Raw genomic sequence first — 6197 nt, 5'->3', positions numbered from 1 at the left:
AGCTGCATTATGAAGAAAACTTTTATTTTTCTCTATATTCTTATGTTTTGGTTTAGACCTAAAATGTTCCCTCAGAGCCTCATGTATTCAGAAACGAGGCTGTTGGAAGGTGGTTGGATCACAGGGGTGCTATATTCCTCATGGATACATCCACCGATGAATTTAAAATTGAATATGCTATTAGGAGGTGGGGCCTGTTTGGAGGTGGTAGGTCACTGGGAGCATGATGTGAAAGGGTGTAATCTGGTCTGTCTCCTTCCTTTCTTTCTGCTTCCTGGTTGCCATCTGTTGAGCAGGTTTCCTCCCCCAGACCCTTCCACCATGCTGTTTCTGCTTTGAAACCAGCTAACCATGGACTGAACATTCTGAACTCTTAAAACTCATAAACTAAAATAAACCTCCCTTCTTTAATTTGCAAGTATCAGGTATTTTGTCCCAGAATGGACAAAATACAGTTTCCATTGCTAATGAAAGATACAGAAATAAGTTATAAACAGACACAAGTTGCTATATCCCTTTCCATTAAGTTTCTTTAAAATTTAAAAAGCAAGCTTTCCTCCACCTTCCTATGCCTCTGGCTAAATAGTTCTGGTCTAAAACTTGAACCTTGAGATTTGAAGACTTCAAACTATGAGAACCCTGGATTTACACCATTGATTTTTTTCCTCTCATGTTATTCAATGTACACACCGGAAATGTGATTAATTAGGCTTGCATGTACAACAACACATGCCCATTTGAGAAACAAACTAATTCTGTGTTAAGCAACTTAGACCTTCAGTTGAATTCTGCCAAGAGGCTATTGTTTCCTACTGATCAGCTTAATACCTTTCCCACCATAGAAGCTGAAAATGTATTTACTGACTAATTATTGGAGCCCTGTTTCTTAGCAGGTTCTCACCTCAGCCAGTGAGACAGCAAGTTTGCTAAGCACCTATTACATAACAATTGCCATGCCAAAATGTCATTCGTTGCATGTCAATCATAATCCCTCATACTGGAGGCTTAATCATATCTTCCTATATTTCTTCTTATTCAGTTAATTCTGTTTATCAAGTACTCTGCTTGACACACATAAGATGTGTTCACGAATACTTAGTCAATGACACTGTAGGATTGAATGACTTTAGCAAAAATAATGCTTTATGATCACTTTAAACCTCTAATGTGTTGAAAATTATATGCACATGAGGCACAGTGTTTGAGTGGCTTAAATAACATTTATTGCTTACCATTCTGGAGACTGAGAAGCCCCAGATTGGGGAGTCACATGGCTAGGAGCTGGTGAGGGCCTTTTTCCCACCTATCCTATGTGTCCTTTCTTGGTGGGTGCAGACAGTGAGGAAGAGAGGGATCTGGTGTTTCATCTTCATTTTATAAGGACATGGCTCCCATCATGAAGGTCTCAGCTTTCTGATCTTGTCTAATCTTAATCACTCCTGAAAACCCCGTTTCCAAAGACCATCACACTGGGGATTAGGGCTTCCATATAAATCTCCAGGTGAACCTAGACACTTAGGTGATAGCACAGGCCACAGGGAAGCATGAGGACAAGGAGGCCTCCTGCTCTCACAGTCCATATAGAGCCATGTAAGCAGATACAGTATTTAAAAAGCAAGAGCTACAAACAAAGGCTCTGGAAAGTTATGGAGGGTGTGATTCTCTGTCTCTCCCTCTGTATTGGGGATTGAATCTGGGGCCTCATCATGCTAAGCACATACTCTACCTCTGAGCTCTACTGTCAGTCTAGGAATGACACTCTCTATAGTCAGGACCCAAGGGCCTAGAGGTCAGGGCCTGGGGCTTCTGATCCTGCTGCATCCCATGTCTAGAAGGGCTTTAGGGACCTGGACTAAAGCACTGAGTGAGAAATGCAGTTGGGAGCAGTGGTGGGAAGAATGATCCATTTCAACTCATCAAACATTGAGTGGCACCTTATCCAAAGTGGGAGAGACGAAGGCAGAAATGTCTTTACCTCGCCTAAAAAATCTGCCTTGCTGAAAACTGGAGCCAAAGGGTGAAGACAGGGATGATTGCTCATATTTGTCTCTCCTTCTACATCTCCAGGAAGCTTTGAAATCCATTAGCAAACAGGGCTCTGGAGCTCCTGGGGCTCCCATGAAAATCAGGTCCTCACCACCAATTTCTTTTCATAGTGAGACCTTTTCATTTCTGCAGTTTTTAGCCAACCCCAAACCTAAGTACTAAGGGGCCTCACCATTCTAATTTCCCCAACAATCGTCTGTGCTTCTAGAAGCTCCCTACCACCTTCTCTTAAAGAAGCTTTGCCATTGCCTGTTCCCCTTTGAACAAGTTTCTGAATCTTGAGCTGTGGCTTGGTTAATTGTCCCACAAGGCCCAGGGTGTTACAGGCTTTGTCCCAGGGTGGTGCTAGTGAGAGGTGGTAGAATGTTTTTAAGAAGTGGGGCTTGGTGAGAGAAATTTAGGGTCACAGGAGGTGCAGCCTTGATGGAGAGCTTGAGACCCAGCATCCCAATATCCTCTCTCTCTTTGCTTCCTGGCCGCTGTGAGGTGAACAGGCCTCCTCTGCTGTGTGTTGTGACCACAATAGTCTGGGCCACCAAAGGCCCAGAGGGACAGGGCCAAGCAACCGTGGACCAAAGACATGGAAATCGTGAACCAAGTAAGCTTTTTTTCTCGTTCAGTTGATTACCTGAGGTAATTTTTTTCCTGAGGTTATTTTGTGATAGTAACACAAATATGACTAACAATTGCCAGTATACACATTGAGATGGCCTCACATTAAATAATTTCTAAGCTCCCGCATAAATAAAGAACTCCAACCTCTACTCAGACTTTTCTACCACGTCGGATCCTGTGGAAAGCAAATTGAAAGGAAATGGGAAGGAGAGACAGCACGTCTTGAATTTCTCATTAGCCTCACTGCCTGGTTCTCATTAGTGAACCTTCTGGGTTATGGGCACAAGGGCCAGGGCTTATTTTCATGGCTGAATAGCACATGTGAGATGTAGGCGATTTCTAATCCACATTCTATGAGCTATACACTTCGCTATCTTATAAAGTAATGAGCAGCGCTAAAAAACAACAACAGCGACCAAAAAAAACAAACCCACCAGAATGACTGGCTAATCCTTGAGGGGGAAAATATTGCTGTTCTGCATAAGCTTTTGCTCTCTGCTTAATTAATCCCTAAAACTTTCAGGCCTTAATGAGAATAATTAGACTTGACAGTACTGAGCTTAATGCACAAGTACAGACAACAAAAGCCGTGTTCGGTTTATAAGCTTCCCAGAGCTTGTTGAAAGACAAGCTAATGTTATTTACAGCGAGCCCAGTGAGGGGCCGCATGGAGGTTCGGTCTGGAAATGTGCCTGAGAGTCCCTCAGGACAGTGTCTCTAAGGAACAGGGTTCTGTAGCCCCCGTTCTGTGGCTTTTCCTCCATAACAAACCATGGTCTAGACAAGAGCTGGCTAGAAATTCCCTTATTACCAGCCCGGCCAGACTACATTTATCATCACCTTGAATGTTATGTGCGCGCAAAACCTCCAGGCCTCTCCTATTCAAATAATGAATTGAGGGAGCCAGAGAGTTACTGCCCTCTTACTGTGCTCCACTCAGGGTCTGCCAGCTTCTGGAAATACCTCATTTTCCAGAAAAGCATTCATTTGTCAACAGTGGGATGATGTTAAAACCTTCGAGACAAATCAGACAGAAGGCAGGGCTGGGAGAGCAGGCCCGGATGGCCTGAAGAGAAGGCTGCCTTGGCACGGTGCAGTTTCTTTGATTTGTTAGCCTTGCGCCAGCCTCTGTCTTCTCTAAGAAAAGGTTTAAATCTCCTTGGGAAATGAAGTGGGCTCATCCGCCCCAGATGGAGTGTCTAGAAGCATCTGTCTGGCGCTGCAGGATTGGCCAGGTGTATTTGTCTGCATCTGTTGGGGGCTTCTCAATACGAGACCCAACAACCAGATGGGTTTGGGGGAGGCTTCTTTGTGAAGCTGGTGAGTTGACCATATAGACGTGGAGAAGGAACCTCACACCACCTGGTGAGATGCTATCTGGGACCCCAAGAGTGGGGACGGATCTCTGTACTGTCAGTCAGTGGTAATTAACACGGCTGATATGAAATTGGTGAGTGGTGCCGCCCAAACCACCCTCGAAGTTCTAAAAAGAGTTATAATGTCCTTTGGCAGTGATGTTCTCAGAAAACAAGAAACAATAGATGAGCAAAGGGTCTGTGTTTTAAAATAACCTAAAACTTTAACCTCCTTACATAGTAGAGGAGCTGAAGGTACAGGTCTGCAACATGGAAACTCAACATGTTACTCTTTTGGAGACAGAAATCAGCACACACACATAGGCTGTCCATACGCACCCAACAAAGTGAGGAAGGGAACTCTGACCCTATAAATGGCATGGGGCTAGAATGCCTTGTTTTTAATTTTCAATCAAGGATCTAAAACAGACTTCAAAGGGCATGTGAGCTGACAGCTTTATTTTCTCCTTGAAGAAGAGGAAAGATAAGTAAGTGTAAAGCCCGATCGTTCCAAAATAATTGCAGCCCTGACATATCTAAATGAGTTTGTAAAAGAAAATACAGTGGCAATTGATCTTATTAATTAGAGATGTACCAGGATTGTAATACCCACTTATCCACCATTTCCCTGCAGGTACAAAAATATAAAATAAACTAAACCATTTTCTTCTGGGAAACAAAATTCTTTTCTCTCCCTGCCATAGCAAGTTAGTTGGCAAGAACTTCTGTTATCGCTGTTTCTTCGCATGCTAGGTCGTGACCCTTGCAGAACAGTCTGGATTAGTTCTTCTGTGCCTACAGAGCTCTGTCTATGCTGGATTATGTGATGCCTGGGCCAGTGCATTAGTGTGTCACAGCTGATTGAACAGGTAATCTGAAAAACAAACAAACAAAACAATCTGCTACAAGAAAATGAGAGAAGCGTGCTTCTAAAAGCCTGTACGTGTCATTTACCTGTGAAGAATGGCAGTCAGAGCTCAGAGCGGGTGCGCCCAGCTCTATCAATTGCTCATTCTGCCTCTGCTCTCCCTGTAATCCTATTGCAACTAACAATCACTTAGCGTACAGAATAGCCCGGTGATAAAATGCTTAGTGACAACTGAGAGACAGCCACCTGGGAATGCAGCCCAGCCCTGAACCTTTGGAGGCGACCCCACAGGTATGCGGGATTGAAAGCGTATGCACACCTTCACTGTGTTATTGCAGAAGCCAGAGAATGGGAGAGAGAAAAGAAGAGAGGAAGAAAAAAGAGAAGGGAAGAGGTAGAGAATGACAAAGGTTCAGCACTGGAGGGAACACCTGGTGTGACCCCAGTGATTTCAAAGTGTGTGCATGTCTGCGTAAGAGTGTTTATGTGTGTGTAGTTATTTGGGCAAGACATGGGCAGGGAATCAAAAGGGAGAGCAGGTCAAGTGTATCTAGAGTTGTAAGGCATGTGGCACTAAAACCCAACCTTAAATATCTCACCAGTTGGATATCCTGGCAGGGACCTGTGTCTGCCTTTCAAGGGGAGACTTTTGATAATTTGTACTAAGGCAAAGTGGGTCAGAGGAAGAGGAGTGGTATAATTTGAAAACACAGCAAGTCAGCAGGTTTCAAACTGAAAGACGTCCACGTCAACCTTTTGCCTTCCAAAGCATCTAGAATAGAACAACTCATTGCCAGGTGTCTTTGTGTACGTATTGGTACTGCCCCCACAGAGTAGAAAAGCATACAACTCTTTCAGAAGCAAGAGACATTCTAATATTACTGTCTTGGATTTTACCTTAACAGATTGAACAAAATTAAACTTATTAGGAAATCTTGGATTGACTTTAAGGAAGGACCTTTGTAGCTTCTGTTGGGGGTCAGCGTATCAAAACCTGTCTGACCTTTCTCTTACGTCCTGCATGAGGCTCTTTGTTAAAGTGTGAAGATGTCAGCCACTGTAGTCACTTACCAGTTCCTCCAAGTTAACTAGGGTGAACATGGACATAGCAGAGGCTGTGAGGGTTCCCAGGAGGGCATGGAGAAACAGGCCCTGTGAGCCAGGCTCCAGATCTGAGAGTACTTGAGCAGCTCCAGTCAGGGAAGGAAAAAGAATGCTCCCAACAGATCAAAGCCCCGAGTCTCTTAAAATGGAAATGAACATTTAAAAAAGGCCTTTCTCCAGGGAGAAATGTGCAGTAAATCAGAGCTTTT

This window comes from Chinchilla lanigera, unplaced genomic scaffold (genome assembly GCF_000276665.1).
Source record: "Chinchilla lanigera isolate Chin_1 unplaced genomic scaffold, ChiLan1.0 scaffold00064, whole genome shotgun sequence".
Lineage (NCBI taxonomy): Eukaryota > Metazoa > Chordata > Mammalia > Rodentia > Chinchillidae > Chinchilla > Chinchilla lanigera.
Note: the sequence above shows the minus strand (reverse complement) of the source record.